Source organism: Phocoena phocoena, chromosome 10, assembly GCF_963924675.1.
Source record: "Phocoena phocoena chromosome 10, mPhoPho1.1, whole genome shotgun sequence".
NCBI lineage: Eukaryota > Metazoa > Chordata > Mammalia > Artiodactyla > Phocoenidae > Phocoena > Phocoena phocoena.
The window spans coordinates 83,383,584-83,398,404 of record NC_089228.1 but is presented as its reverse complement, the minus strand read 5'-3'; the positions used below and the strand labels follow the sequence as shown (position 1 = coordinate 83,398,404).

The following is a 14,821-nucleotide window of genomic DNA, read 5'->3' as shown; positions in this document are numbered from 1 at the left end:
CTTCATTGAATTTTGATGGGAGACACCTGCTAAAGTCAAGGAAGAGAAGGGTGATTTTAAAAACCCTGAGTTGTCAGAAGTTTTGACGATAACAGGAAAGAAATACTTTTATGGGGGAGCAATGGGGTACACCCTCAGTAGAAATCATAACATTAATGAATATAATAATTAATAAGTCACATTTGAAAAATCCTTTCAGTAGAGAAAGTGGTTTCATTTTTTCCCCCTAAATCAAAGCCCTATGTGATGGGTTAGTGGACATTCATTATTTGTTATGGCTCTTCTGTATGATTAAAGAAGTCATTGGGAGGTGGTCTTCTCCCAGCTACCTTGCAGCTAAGGGAGTGTGTGACCTAAGAGGTGGGGTCTTGGGTAGGTGCTTAGGTAATGAAGGTAGAGCCTTCATGTATGGGCTTAGTGCTCTTATAAAAGAACCCACAGCGATTCTTGTCCTTTCCATGTGAAGTTACAGCTACAAGGTGCTATCTATTAACCAAAAAGTGGGCTTTTACCAGACACTGAAACTGCCAGTGCCATGATCTTGGATTTCCCAGCCTCCAGATCAGTGAGATAAATGTTGCAATAGGTCGGTCTCCTGGTCTCCGGCATTTTGTTATAGCAGCCCAAATGGACTAAGACATATGTCATCAGGGAAATACAAATTAGAACAACAATCAGATTCTACTACACACCTATCAGAGTGGCCAAAATCGAGAACAATGACACCAAATGCTAGCAAGGATGTGGCACAATAGGAACTCTCATTTGCTGTTGGGAATACAAAATGGTAGGGCCACTTTGGAAGACAGTCTGCCAGTTTCTTACACAACTAAACATACCCTTACCATATGATCCAGTAATCACACTCCTGGGTATTTACTCACATGAGCTGAAAACTTATATCCACACAAAAGCCTGCACAAAGATGTCTGCAACAGTTTTACTCATAATTGCCAAAATTTGGAAGCAACCAAGAAGGTGAATGGATAAATAAACTGTGGTACATCCAGACAATGGAGTACTATTCAGCGCTAAAGAGAAACAAGCTGTCAAGCTATGAAAAGACGTAGAAGAACCTTGAATGCTAATTACTAACTCAAAGAAGCCAATCTGAAAAGGCAATATACTGTATGATTCCAACTATCATACAGTATGTTTGGAAAATGCAACACTATGAAGACAGTAAAAAGATCAGTGGTTGCCAACGTTTAGGAGGGAGGGATGACTAAGTAGAGCACAGAGGATTTTTAGGCAGTGAGCCTCCTCTGTATGATATCATAACGGTATATACATGTCATTATACATTTTTCCAAACCCATAGAATGTACAATACGAAGAGTGAACCATAATGTAACTATGGACTTTGGGTGATTATGATATGTCTGGGTAAGCTCATCAGCTCTAACAATTGTACCACTTTGGTGAGGGATGAAGGTAAAGGGGGAGGCTATGCATGCGCAGGGGCAGGGGTTATATGGGAAATCCCTGTACTCTTGCTGAGTTTTGCTGTGATGTGAAACTGTTCTAAAAATAAAATCTTAAGAAAATTGTGATACTTCCTTACTGAGTGGGAAGCAGAGTAAAAGGAACAATTCTCCTGATGGCCTTCTCCATACCCATCAGGTAAACAGGGTTCGACTGCTGCAGGCTCTGCCAGGGCAAGAAACATTACAGGTCCTTGCTAATTTGGGGCAGAAATTTGGAGACTGTATATGGGAATGAATTCTGAGAGTGTCTGACCCAAGAAATTAGATATGAATTTGTCATAATTGTTACCTCTACCAGAGAGACTTGTTTCAATTTACTGGCTGGAGCCATGAGTATGGTTTTCATTGGGGGTTTTTTTTCTGTTGTTTTAGTCAACACTAAAACCTGGTCACTTTAAAGTGACCCATCTAAATGATGTTGATTTGTGAGAATCCCTTAGCATATAGTAGAAGGACCCTGAAGATGTGTGTGGATTATGTAATAAGAACAGACTGGTGTTGAGGACAAACAAGATCCCTTGTCATGTCTCCAAAAACAAACAAACAAAAACAACAGGAATTGTACCATCTGACCATCTGTGAGAATTGAGGAGAGATTTTTTTTTTTTTAGGTAACCATAGTTCACTAAATGATTCCACTGTGACTAATGTTTATGCAGTCGTGAAAGTGTAAACTCTCCGTGCTGATATAACCAAAAAGTATGATATAAGAGTATCTGGAGAGTAAGACATAGACATTCTCTCTCTCTCTCTCTCTCTCTCTCTCTCTCTGTCTTTTGTCCTCACTCTTTCTCTTTGTTATGTAAGGGTTAAAAGTTCTCATTTTTTATAGTAAGTGATAAATAAGTCATATTTAAAACTAAAAAAACACAAATAGAGTAAAGACTTGTTATTAAGAAGTATGGGTAAATAGAAGAAAACACTGAAATTATTAAAGATGTGTTACCTTGGGAGACCAGGATATTGAGAGTGAGGAATGATGAAGAAGGGAACTGCTATTTTTCATTATAAGCCCATAGTATTATTTTATTTTTTTAACTTTGAACGCATATGTCTTTAATATAAATGAAAATTAAACAAGAAGGAATGGAAGGGATCTGAATATTCGTCAGTGATGGTGAAGGCATTAGAGTTGTACACATTGTTTGAAAGCGTGGAAAGCACACGTCATCACTTACTGCAGCACAGAGTGCATAACATGGCGTAGTGGAAAAACAGGTTGCAAAAATAACTTGGGTCCAGGATATGGAAAATCTTGAATACTAGGTTAAGGAGTCTGATCAAATGATTTTTTTTTCAGAAGAGGTGTGAAATGATTGGAGCAGCATTTAAAAACATCTATTATGGCTGAATAACGAGGGATTCAAGAAAGAGACTGGAAGTTGGGAACTCAGTGGGGAGGCTACTGCAAGAGTCTATGGGAGAGAGGCTGAGAACGTTAGCTCGGAGAGTGGCAGTGGGAATCAAGAGCAAGGTATGAAGGTAGGAGAGAGGAAGGAGCTGAAAGAACATTTGAAGTTTTAATCTGAGGTGCTGAAAGAATGGAAATTCAATTAAGAGAAAGAAGCATGTATATGAGGATTGATCGGAATACGTGATTTAACCAAAAAAAGACCTCCCAAAAGAGATAAATTTAAAGCTTGACTTATAACAATTGGCTCTGAGGGTCCATTCACCAGAGTATGGATTCCTGCTTCATCCAGACACCTCTAGGTCAATTTGACAAACTACACATTTACATACAACCACTTGAATTCATGGCTAGGATGGTTTGTTGCAGCTGTTTAACCACCAAGGACAGGGACGGGGACAGAAAGAGGATGAGGCAAGGGAGTATGTCTCCAAAAACAGAAAAGAAATCGCCTGCATCTGCCAGGAAGTTCATGCATTTGTGTATAAAATGGCTGAGGAAAAGTGTAAAACAAGATTCCATTGCCCCCCACCCCACCTCGCAAATCCTCAATATTTTATCATTGGTTATTCTTTATATTGTTTGATCCTCAAATTTATCTTCAGGGTATTGGCATTTATTCATTCATTCATTCATTCATTCACTTTAAAGCAAAAAGATAAAAACTTTATTACTGGGAAATTCTTGCTGGTCTTCACATAGGGATGTGACAAAAATGACAGAGTATTGGTTTTAGAGAATTGATTTTTAGTGACTTGACCTGCTTTCTCATTCCTCCTCATCTCCTAGATAATTGGATTTTTTGGACATAATTCTGGGATCAACATAATTCTGAACAAATGACAACCATTTGTTTGGCATAACAAGAATTCATTTAGCTCATGGAGGCATCTTACCCTGCCTGATATTGCCAAAACTCAGAACCTTCGTTTTCTGTCTCAAAACAAAACACAATACCATCTAGGCTGGTGTGAATAGAAAGAGACATCACTAGAACTTACCTCTTCTTATCTGAATCTGTATTAAGCAGATGTGTTTAGCTATAGAAGCTTAGTCAGGAGAAAGGTTGCAGAAGGGTTGGATTCCAACAGTCCTGAGAGAGGGAAGCAAGTATGATCAGGTCAGCACTTCAGTAAAAGCCACCAAAGGTCTTAATATGGCAGGTAGGGTGAATGTGATTCTGGAGGCATTGGATAATCTCTCCTGGTTTCAAATCTGATTCAAAGGCAGATAAAACAAGTTCACACCCAGTGTGCCAGTGATCCCATAGGGGCTGTCACTGGTGAATTAATCTCCCTGGAGACAATATCTATCTTTTATTTATACTTTTGGTAGTGATTATAGATTGCATCAGTTCTTCCACTCATTAATCCCATCTTAATAGCAAGGGAGAGCATGATTTACCCCAATAATTTTCAGAAAGAAAACAAATATTGTGCTATTAACAATAATGATGATAATAATGGCTTAACACATTCTAGGCAATTTATATGAATTGTGTCCTAACAACTCCTTGAGGTGGGTACTATTAATGTCCTCATTTTATAGTTGAGGGACTTAAAGCTTAAAAAAGGTAAGTAATTTGTCCAAGGTTCATAAGGCTCACACACTTCCAGAATTCACACACCAAGTGGATGCTCTGCAAATGTCATGAGTAAACATAGGTTTTTAAAATATCTGTAGTGTTTGGGGTACGTGCTTATTTGGGCTTTTCAACCATATTGAAAGCTCCATGGGGGCAAGGTTTATGTCCTCTTTTTCAACTGGCTAAAGCACAATGCTGATCAAATTAAGATCCTCCTTTTATTTCTTACGAATGCAGGTATAATATCCACATCTCCATCACATGAAGACCATCTCAGAGCAGGTCACTCCTCAGAACAAGGTAGAACTAAAGAAGCAACTGAATAAGTACTTTAAAGGACAAATCCTTGCCTAATTGTCTGACAATGCTTTTTTTCTTCCTTTTTTATACTTTGTATTTTAATTTGGGGGGGATGTTAATTTTACAATAAAAATTATTTTTATTCATGAAATCATTCACTCTTTTAAAAAAAATAGTTTGTACATTTGGTGCCATGTTGAGAATGGCCTTCTCCACCTCAAGATGTTATAAATATTACCTACATTTTGTGTAATATTTTATGGTTTTACTTTAAATATTTTATAACAGTATTTTCTGTTTTTACATAAATATTACATATTTTTACATTTAAATCTTATGACCTGATACAAAGTGTCTGACAAAACTTTTATCTAAACACTTTCTTCACATCCAAAAACTCCCTTTTCAGGCTGAACTTCCAAAGTTATTAGATGCTGTCATGACTGAGTTGTTACTCAGAGCTAGGCCATACAGTCCTCCCTCTTCCTACTTGTTATAGACTGGATGTGTTCTCCCAAAATTCATATTTGGAAGCCCTAACCCCTAATGTGACCACATTTTGAGACAGGGCCTTTAAGGAGGTAATTTATGGTTAAATGAGGTCATAAGGTTGGGGCCCTAATCCAATAAGACTGGTGTCCTTATAAGAAGAGGAAGAGACACCAGAGCTACCTTCTGCCCTCGCTCTCACTCCCATTCTTCCCTTGCATGTACAGAGGAAAGCCATGTGAGGACACAGTCAGAGGGGGCCTTCTACAAGGCACGAAGAGAGGTCTCACCAGAAACCAAGTCTGATGGCACCTTGATTTTGGACTTCTAGTTCCAGAACTATGAGAAAATAAACTTCTGTTATTTCAGCCACCCAGTCTGTGATATTTTAGGGCAGCCCTAGCTAATACACTGTGTTTAAATCTAAAGAATCAGGGCATGAAGACAGCATGTCCAAGGCAAAAAAACAAAACAAAACAAAAAACCACAACCAACCAACCAAACAGAGCCTAGGAGATGAAGAAGATTATTTCAGTTTGTTAGTTACATGGTCTGCTCATTTTTTTGTGGAGAACCTCCTACATAGATTTCTGAGGTTTTATTTTATATTTTCCTCCTCCCTAAGTTAAACAAGTTAAGCAGCTGTTCACTGGGCTGATTATCTTCTAGCAGAAAACAGACAGTTATCTCAGGATCCTTAACCCTTAGGACTAAGGTTTGAGATCAGTCTAAGTTGCTTAATTTTATTTAGCTCTGCGGCCAAAAACTTCATTCTTGACTCTAATCAAATAGAAGACAGATATAATGAGAAAAGCATGGATTCCAGAATCAGATAGACCTGAGTTTGAAATTGAACTTTGTCACTTACTCTGTTACTGTGAATATTATTGAACCTATTTCCTCATCTTCAAAGAGCTGATCATAACACATATTTGACAGGATTGTTGGGCTGATTAAATGACAGCATGTCTGGAAACTCTTGGAATGTAGTAGACTTCCAATAATGCTAACTAGATGATAAAGAGGGTAAGTAGATGTTCATGAATTAGTACAAACATGCTAATAGCATAGCTGGACCTCACTTTCAGTTCTGCTCTGTGTGTAATATTTTAAGCAGGATTTTTGCAAATGTGATTCACTTGCTTCAAAATCACTTGGAGTGCTTGTTAAAAACACACATTTCTGGGCCTTTCACCAAAATAGAATTAAAACCTCTGGGGATGAGTCCCAAGAAACTGTGTTTTAACTAGTTCCCTAGGTGATTTAAATGTCTACTAAGCTTGGGAATCATTGCATTATAGGATCATTCCATTTTTTAAATTGCAGAATTAAAGTTCAGTTTTTAGTGGGGCCAATATATGTATTCCCTTTGGGACTAAAGCCCTTCCTTGAAGACTGAGGGCGTATAAGCAAATGTAAATTACTGTTATTATAATTTAGTAATATTTGGAAAATCATATATAAAAGAGATAACATAATGCTGAGTTTCCTAGAATCACTAATAAATTACATGGGAATTCAGAAAAAAGCATTGAGAGTTGGTACAGTTTTGTTGCCCCCCCCCAGTTAAAAAATAGACAGGGAACTTCAGCAAAGATGAAAAACAGAAGGTCATTTTCTTTCTGTTTCCATAAAGAGACCCACCACCTTTTCCTTAGGAGTGAGAATTTTTGTAGTCACAGCTGCTTTTGAATGAGTGGATCAGAATTCACAGTAATACTGAATACGGTGGAGAATTAGTAGTAATGAGGGTTTACTGAAGAATTTGGCTTCTTAGGGAGAGGGCAAAAGCCAAGGCCCCACTGGGACTCGAACCCAGGATCGCCTGTTTACAAGACAGGTGCTTTAACCAACTAAGCCATGGAGCCCACACATGAGCCTGACTTTGTTCTAGATCTGTCCTTACTGTAAGATTAAATATTCCTGACATAGTTTTTGTGATTCAGTGCAGCTTATTGTGAGAAAAGAGACAAACTCCAAGAAGACGTTTTGCTTACTTAGATGCGCTGCAGAGCTAATACAAGCGGGGAAAGTTTGGGCAGCTTGAATGTTGGGACCAATAGCACTTCAATTAGTCGAAAGATATAACCATCAGTAAAAGTCGAGGCTACTCACTTTTTCCAATTAGGATAAAGTCTTCTAAAAGCAAAATTTGCTGTTACTGCACCTCGTCTTCTGTAACTAAGATTCTTCATTCCAATAAACTAACTGAGGAACTCTAAATATGGAACTCCACTAGAAGACTCTTAGACAGCCGGGCTAGGGCACCTAGTGTCCCTACAGGTCACTTGCACTTAGCAAGCAGTGACTTGGAGGGGAAGAATCGGGAGCGGAGAAGAGGGGGCTGGGAGTGTAGAGTTCAGCTACACAGTCAGTCACATCGCTCTCAAAACCCTAAAACACCAATGTCAAGGTCGCTGTAAAGACTCCGATCAGAAAACCACAGGGGTAGAGCCCCTTGGAGTGGGGGACGGGGAGAGGCGGAATGGTCCCCTGCTGGCCACAAGGTGTTCCCTGGATCCAGGTACAATCCTCCTTAGGTGAAGAGCCTTACGGTTCCAGGGAACCACCCGTTGACCACTCCCTGCCCACCAAGCGCCTGATTTCCAGTGCAATAGGTCATCAGCTCGCAAAGAGGGCGACACCTTCTTCCTTCTAATCCGGTTCCTTCACCCCGCGATGACTCGCTCTTTCCCCCCCTGTCGCATCCCCCGCGGGGACGAGCAGAGAGCTAGGTCTGAGGGCGGTCCCCTGATCGCGACTGCGGGCCACCTGAACGCCCAGAAGGCTTTACGGGGAGCTGACTGGGGGGATCGTGGTAGGATAAAGCAGGTGACGCTCGCAGATGCGCCTCTGATATTCCCAGGGGTAGGAATCGAAGCTCCTATTTTGTACAAAGAAAGCACAGAACTTTCTTAATATTTTTTAGAAATGAGAAAAACGTTTGATTAAAACGTTTGGAGGTAGTGTGGGAGCCTTCTAGGATGCAGCATTAAGTCTCTAATTTCTAGAAACATGGGTTCAAATCCCACCGCCACATCCCAGCCCCCTCAGGTCAGCAAGTGGAACCCCAGTAAACAAGCTCTTCCTTAAAAGCTAACGGAAAATTCACACTTCGGGGAATTAGTTTAGGTGAGAAGAGTTCTTTCACCGAGGGCAAGAACCTAAGGGTGTGGGAAACTCTCCTAATCCAGTCCTTTCCTCTTTCCAATTCATGAGTTTCTCAGAGACATCCAAACTACAGAACTACAATGAAATAATATTTTCTACCTAACAGACTGGTGAACAAACAAACAAAAATTGTTTGTGGTAGCGTTGCCTATTAGCACTTGAAGACATTGTATGAGCTTCCTGTGGCTTCTGTAACAAATTACCAGAGTTCAGTGGCTTAAAACAACAGAAATTTATTTTCCCACAGTTCTAGAGGCCAGAAGTCCAAAAAGTCAGTATCACTGGGCAGAAATCAAGGTGTTGACAGGGTCATACTCCCTGTTGAGGCCGTAGGGGAGAATTTGTCCTTGCCTCTTCCAGCTTCTGGTGGCAGCCAGCCTTCCTTGCTTTGTAGTTGCATTACTCCTATCTTTGCCTCTGTATTCACATTGTCTTCTCCTGTTCTGTCTCTGTACTCTCCCTATGCCTCTCTAGGACACTTGCAATGGCATTTAAGCTCCACCTGGATAATGAAGGATAAAGTCCCCATTTTGAGATCCTTAACTTAATCTCTTCTGCAAAGACTCCACCTTTTGTTTTTTGGTGGATTTTTTTTTTGGCCGTATAAGGTAATATTTACAGCTTCCAGGAATTAGGATGGAGATATCTTTTGGAAGACCATTTTTTAGTCTACCCTACAATATTAACATATTGATTCCTCCACCCACAAGCAAGAGATTAACTGGTTATAACTTCAGTTTATTTCTCTGTAAAATGGGAATAATAATATGAACTTTCTTATATATTACTGAGAATATAATATGACAATGTACAGAACTATAACAATATCTGGGGCTTAGTAAGAACTAAATGGCTGTTAATTCTCATTGTCACAGGAATGCTCTGTGCTGGCCAGGGTGTCAAGGAAACAGGCCCTTCCTTGGCTCTATAAGAGGATAAATTAGTAACATTTAGGGAAGACTAAGACAGGAACCACTGAAATTATCATCACACATATGATTTGATTTAGCAATTGCACTTTTAGAAAGTTCTCTAGTACACACCCTTATGAAATGCAGATATTATTTATTTCAACATTGTTTATATTGTTAAATGTGGCTGGTTAAATTTAAGATATATCCATAACATGGAATACTTTTGAGACAAAAGAAAAAGAAAAGAAGTTCTTTCTATGTTGATATGAAAACCACGGCAAAATACGAGAAGTAATAAAGGCAAGATGCAGTAGAATAGGTCTGAAAAGTGCAAAATGTGAGGAAAATAATAGACTTCTCCTGGCTTGCATGCAAAAAGTATACCTTTAAGGTAACTCCAGGCTCTAACATGTTTGTGTGAGGAACCAGAATCCAGTGCTGGGGGGAAATGAAGTGGGATGAGGGTAGACTTTCACTGTATATCTATTTTAGTAATTTTGAACCATGTGGAAGTTTTACTTATTTCTTTACGAACATTTAAAAAACATTCAAAAGAATTCCCTTAGATACTAAATCGTGTTCTTTGATACAAACAATTGGCAGTCAGACTTTTTTTGTTTTTCCCTTAATTACCCCTGAAGTTGGAAGAAAATGTTTTCCTAACCTCAAGCAATTTCTTCAAAGAAGCGGGTTTGATAACAAGGCTGGCAGCGGTGGGATTCGAACCCACGCCCCCATAAGAGACTGGAGCCTTAATCCAGCGCCTTAGACCGCTCGGCCACGCTACCACACAAGTAAATGCTTTAAAGCTCTCCTTAACACTTTAAAAGACACAAGTCTGTTCTCTTGCGTGTTGTTTTTTTTTTCTAGAGCATTTGCCACCACCACCACCACACCCCCCGCCCCGCCCCAGACAACTGTCATCCCACTACCAATAAAATCTGCAAATAGATTCCTACTTCGGGAGACACATTTTTGCCTCCTATGCTATGTTTGTGATACTCGAAAGTAAAGAGAGAAGCAGCCAATGCATAATATCCTTCAAACGAAGAAAATCAGTAGTTACAAAAAATGATTAGAAATCACCACCGCCGATGCAGCACCGGAACTCTGAGGACGCAGAGATCAGGAGTCTCCAATTTGTCAACTGCGTTTGGGGGTCAGCAGCGGGAAGTTACTTTTAATGTCCTCATCTAGAAAAAGGAAGCTCCCCTTCCCACTCACTCGGAACTTGAGTCAGGGTTTGTATGTCTGTGTGTGATTTCTTATTGAAGGAAACAACTGCGCAAGCAGACCTACTTTTTGCTGAATGTGATCATGGTCTTAATTTACAAAGTTCAGGGAGGGAATTAGTTTGCTTTTGGTGCGGGGTGTCTCATCCTCTCCAGGCCCAGAGAGGACGCGTTCTACCTGCTCCAACCCCACCAACGCGAACTGGGTGAGTCCCTTGGTCTTCTTTCCCCGGCTCACCCTCTCGCTGACCAGCCTGATCCATTACATGCTGCACCGTTTAAGTGAGCCTTAGTGCCACTGTTTCACATCAACTACATAGCCACAAGCCCACTGGCAAGTCACTTAAACTTATTGGGTCTTACTTTTCTCATACGTAAACTGGAGACAATAATAAGACTTGCCTAAAGTGATAGATAGGTAGATAGATAGATAGATAGATAGATGGTCAATACATGTAAGATACATATAAATTGCTTAAAAGAGTACCTTGCCCATAATAAGCACTTAATACAGCTTGCTATCATCATTTGTATCACTTACTAGTATTCATTGAACAACTTTTTTGTGTGTGTCAAGTGTTCAGTCTTTTAAATAATACTGTGAAATATTATCCCATTTTACAGATAATGAAGTTTTTAAAATTGACATATTCCCAAGAAAACCAAGTGAATTATTTTTCCTAACTTAATAGATGGCACATACAAGATTTACACTTCAGTCCTACATTTTCCATTTTGGGACCGTTTCTACTTTGCCAGATTGAAATCCAGTATATTCTTTCTCCATTCTCAATCATCTCACCTCATCTCTTCCACCTTATCTCGCCTCTGTTTACATTATTCTGGACTTCTAGCCAGAAGAGAAGGGCCTTCAGGTCATGGTCATGGTCGTGATCAAAGCCATCGATTGTAAGAGGAACATTGGCAGGCAAGGAAGTTCCAGAGCTAGATAAGGAGACAGCAGCTTCGCCCTCAGCAGAGCTAAACATTTTTGTGTGTCCTTCATTGTTGCAGTCTGGAAATCTTCACGCCTGTGGACCCAGCTCAGGCCCCTCGTATCTGTATGTCACTTTCTACACATGTTGTGAAGTGGGGCAGTGTGAAATCTAATGAAGTCTAATGTCTCCCAGCAGTAAGTGGTGTTTAAGGCATAATGGAAAAAAAATTCACCATGTGGCATATTTAATCAAGGATAAAATCCTGAAATACTTTTGGTCAATCATTGTGACATACTCGGAGCAATGGTAAACATATGCCCTAGCACATACTCTTATTTTTCACTCTATTCAAAAAATATAACTTCCTAGAAAGTTCGTATAAACATGAAGGAGAATCGATAGTTCTAACGAAAATAAGATAAGCCAGTGCCTTCTTAGCGCAGTAGGCAGCGCGTCAGTCTCATAATCTGAAGGTCCTGAGTTCGAGCCTCAGAGAAGGCAAGAGAGTTTTGTCACTCCTACAGACTCTCGTTTGAGAAAGAAACAGGGTAGTAAACAAAATTATCCCACTAATCGAGCTCTGCGGTGTGAAATGTAGGTACTAGGACTAACTCCCAGTCAGTCAATCTGATGTGGTTATACATGGGGCTGTAGTCCTTCAAGAAATTCAGCAGGTTTCTTTGGTACCAGTTTCCTTTGGCAGCAAGACAGTTTTTCAATACGTTGACTACAGTGCACACCCATACCATAAATCTGTATTAACTATTTGCTGCCCTAGAAAATTAGCAAAAACTTACCACCTTAAAATAGCAAAATTTATTATCTATCCGTTCTGGAGGTCAGAAGTCTGAAATGGGCCTTAAGGGGTGTGGCGGAGCTGCCTTCTTTCTAGAGGCCCTGGATAGAAATCATTGCTTTTTTCCAGCTTGTAGATGATGCCCCTATTCCCTGGCTCATGTTCACATCACTCTGACCTCTGCTTCTGTTGTCTCATCTCCTCTTACTCTGACCCTCTTACCACCCTCTTATAAGGACCTTATGATTACATTGAACCAATCCAAATATCCAAGATAATCTCCCCATCTTGAGATTCTTAACTTAATCACATCCCTTTTGCCTTGCAAGATAGCATATTCACAAGTTTTAGAGATTAGGAAAAGGACATCTTAGTCTACCTGCTGGTCCCCAAAGATTCACACCCATCCCACATGGAAAAATATTAACCCCATTCCAAGTTCCCCCCAAGTCTTAACTCATTTTCAGCATCAACACATCTAAATTTCGTCAGTTCAAAATTTGCAAATATCATCACCTAAATTTGGAATGAGTGAGGCTCTGTGTATAATCAATTCTGGGCACAATTTTTACTTTATTGATTGCTTATTTATGTGCTAGATATCCTTCTAAAATATTTTATGTGTATTTACCCCTTAAGTCCTCCCATTAACTCTATTAGGTAGTCCTATTACTATTTCCGTTTCACACAGGAGCACAGTGATGACCATCGAGATAAAGCAATTTGCCAGAGGTCCCTTAGCTAATAAGTGGAGCAGCTGAGGTTTGAATACAGGCAGTGTGAACTAGTTCAATAAAGCCCTAATCAAAATGAATGGCGGTGGGATCCAGGCATTGTTGGGAGTCAGTTTTCTGATTATTCAATATTGCTACTCATGGTTCTTAGAGTAATAATAATAGCCACTTTGTAACTATTTCTCATTAAAAAGTAAAAAAATAATTTTTTACATTTGCCAGTGATTTACCAAAGGACAGGATGACACTCTTTTGTTACTATGCCTCCACCCTATACTCTCCCCATATTCTTTCATTGCTTTATTTTTCTCTGCAGACTTCATCAGTATCTTATATGCTTACTTATTTTACACACTCATTTCTTTATTTTCCGTGTTCCCCCCCCCACCAGAATGTAAGATACATAAGAGTAGTGCTTTTTGTTAGCTTTGTTCGCTGCTGTATTTCCTGCCCTTAGAAATATGCCTGGGGTGGTTACCAGAGGCAGGGATTGGGGGTGGCGGGCAAAATGAGTGAAGGTGGTTAAAGGTACAAACTTCCACTTATGAGATAAATAAGTCCTGAAGTTGTAATGCACAGGTTGGTGACTATAGTTAATGATACTGAATTGTATATTTAAAAGTTGCTAAGAGAGTAGATCTTAAAAGTTCCCATAACATGGGGAAAAAAATGTAACTGAAAATAAAAGGAAAGAAAGAAAGAAGAAGAAAGACAGAAATATGCCTGGTACATAAAAGACCAGCAGTTTACGCTGTTGAATTAATTGATGAATGAATGGGAGACAAAAAGACACAGAAGTTCCATAAATCTTTAGGGCTGAAACTCAATTGCTTTAGATATCTGGCAGAATTGTCCAACTTGCTCTTTTCTCACAGCAACTTTGTCCTAGCTATAGAATGTTTGTGTTTAGGACATTTTTCCTTCCAGTTGATCATCATTCCTGAAGTATTCTAGTGTTTTCCTTAAGAGAAGTAACATGGGAATATACTGTTCAAAATGGCAAGCATGCCCCTGCAAACATCCTAATTTTCCTTTAGAGCTAGTAGTGGATTCATTGTTCGTTAATTTATCTTATTTAATGAAATCAATTTTAGAGCTGGAGATTGTTAGACTCTAGAGAGATTATACATATCTTCCTGTTTGGGTACTTTAAACTGTAACACATTGTAGGTGCTCAGAAACACTTTACCACAGTTCAATGCAAAACCTATTTGAAAAGTGATTGAGGTAAAGTCACATGCAGTATTCTTTGGAGGTGGTTTGCATTTGAATTGTTATCTCCCTAAGAATCTACTTCTCTTCAGAAGTAAGGAATCTGAGCAAATTGCAGTCGAATAACTTGTAATGTATCTGATTGAGTTCTAGCGCTGTAAGTTTGGTGAGAATTTGTGGGGGATTAGTAGGAAGACACAATTAACTCGCCAATATAAAATAAATTTTCAGGAAGAGTTGACTTCTGGGTAAAACGCAAGGCCCTACTGGGAGTCGAACCCAGGATCTCCTGTTTACGAGACAGGCGCTTTAACCAACTAAGCCATAGAGCCACCTGAAAGGTGAGGGGACAGCCGAATCTACCCCATTTTACTTCGATTGGGTGAAAAAAATGACTTTACACTGTCTAGTGTTAATCTGTTGCCTTTAGAAAATATGCCAACTCCAGGGAGATGCTTCACTTCCTCAGAACGCGCTAGAGACAGAAAAATACGAAAGGAAAAGTAATAGGTAGGTGTAGCGTTAGACAAAGGATTTTTCTGTTATCCCAAG

The 14,821-nt window shown here is 39.5% G+C and overlaps 4 non-coding genes across 4 annotated transcripts; 1 reads left to right on the top strand and 3 right to left on the bottom strand.

Moving 5' to 3' along the window:
• Positions 1–7,066: 7,066 nt before the first annotated feature.
• Positions 7,067–7,140, bottom strand: TRNAT-UGU (transfer RNA threonine (anticodon UGU)). Its single transcript has one exon. It is a non-coding gene; the product is annotated as a tRNA-Thr (tRNA).
• Positions 7,141–10,062: 2,922 nt separating this feature from the next.
• On the bottom strand, positions 10,063–10,145 carry TRNAL-AAG (transfer RNA leucine (anticodon AAG)). Its single transcript has one exon. It is a non-coding gene; the product is annotated as a tRNA-Leu (tRNA).
• A 1,810-nt stretch (positions 10,146–11,955) lies between these two features.
• On the top strand, positions 11,956–12,028 carry TRNAM-CAU (transfer RNA methionine (anticodon CAU)). The gene has a single exon. It is a non-coding gene; the product is annotated as a tRNA-Met (tRNA).
• A 2,499-nt stretch (positions 12,029–14,527) lies between these two features.
• TRNAT-CGU (transfer RNA threonine (anticodon CGU)) lies at positions 14,528–14,601 on the bottom strand. The gene has a single exon. It is a non-coding gene; the product is annotated as a tRNA-Thr (tRNA).
• Between the last annotated feature and the right edge of the window lie 220 nt (positions 14,602–14,821).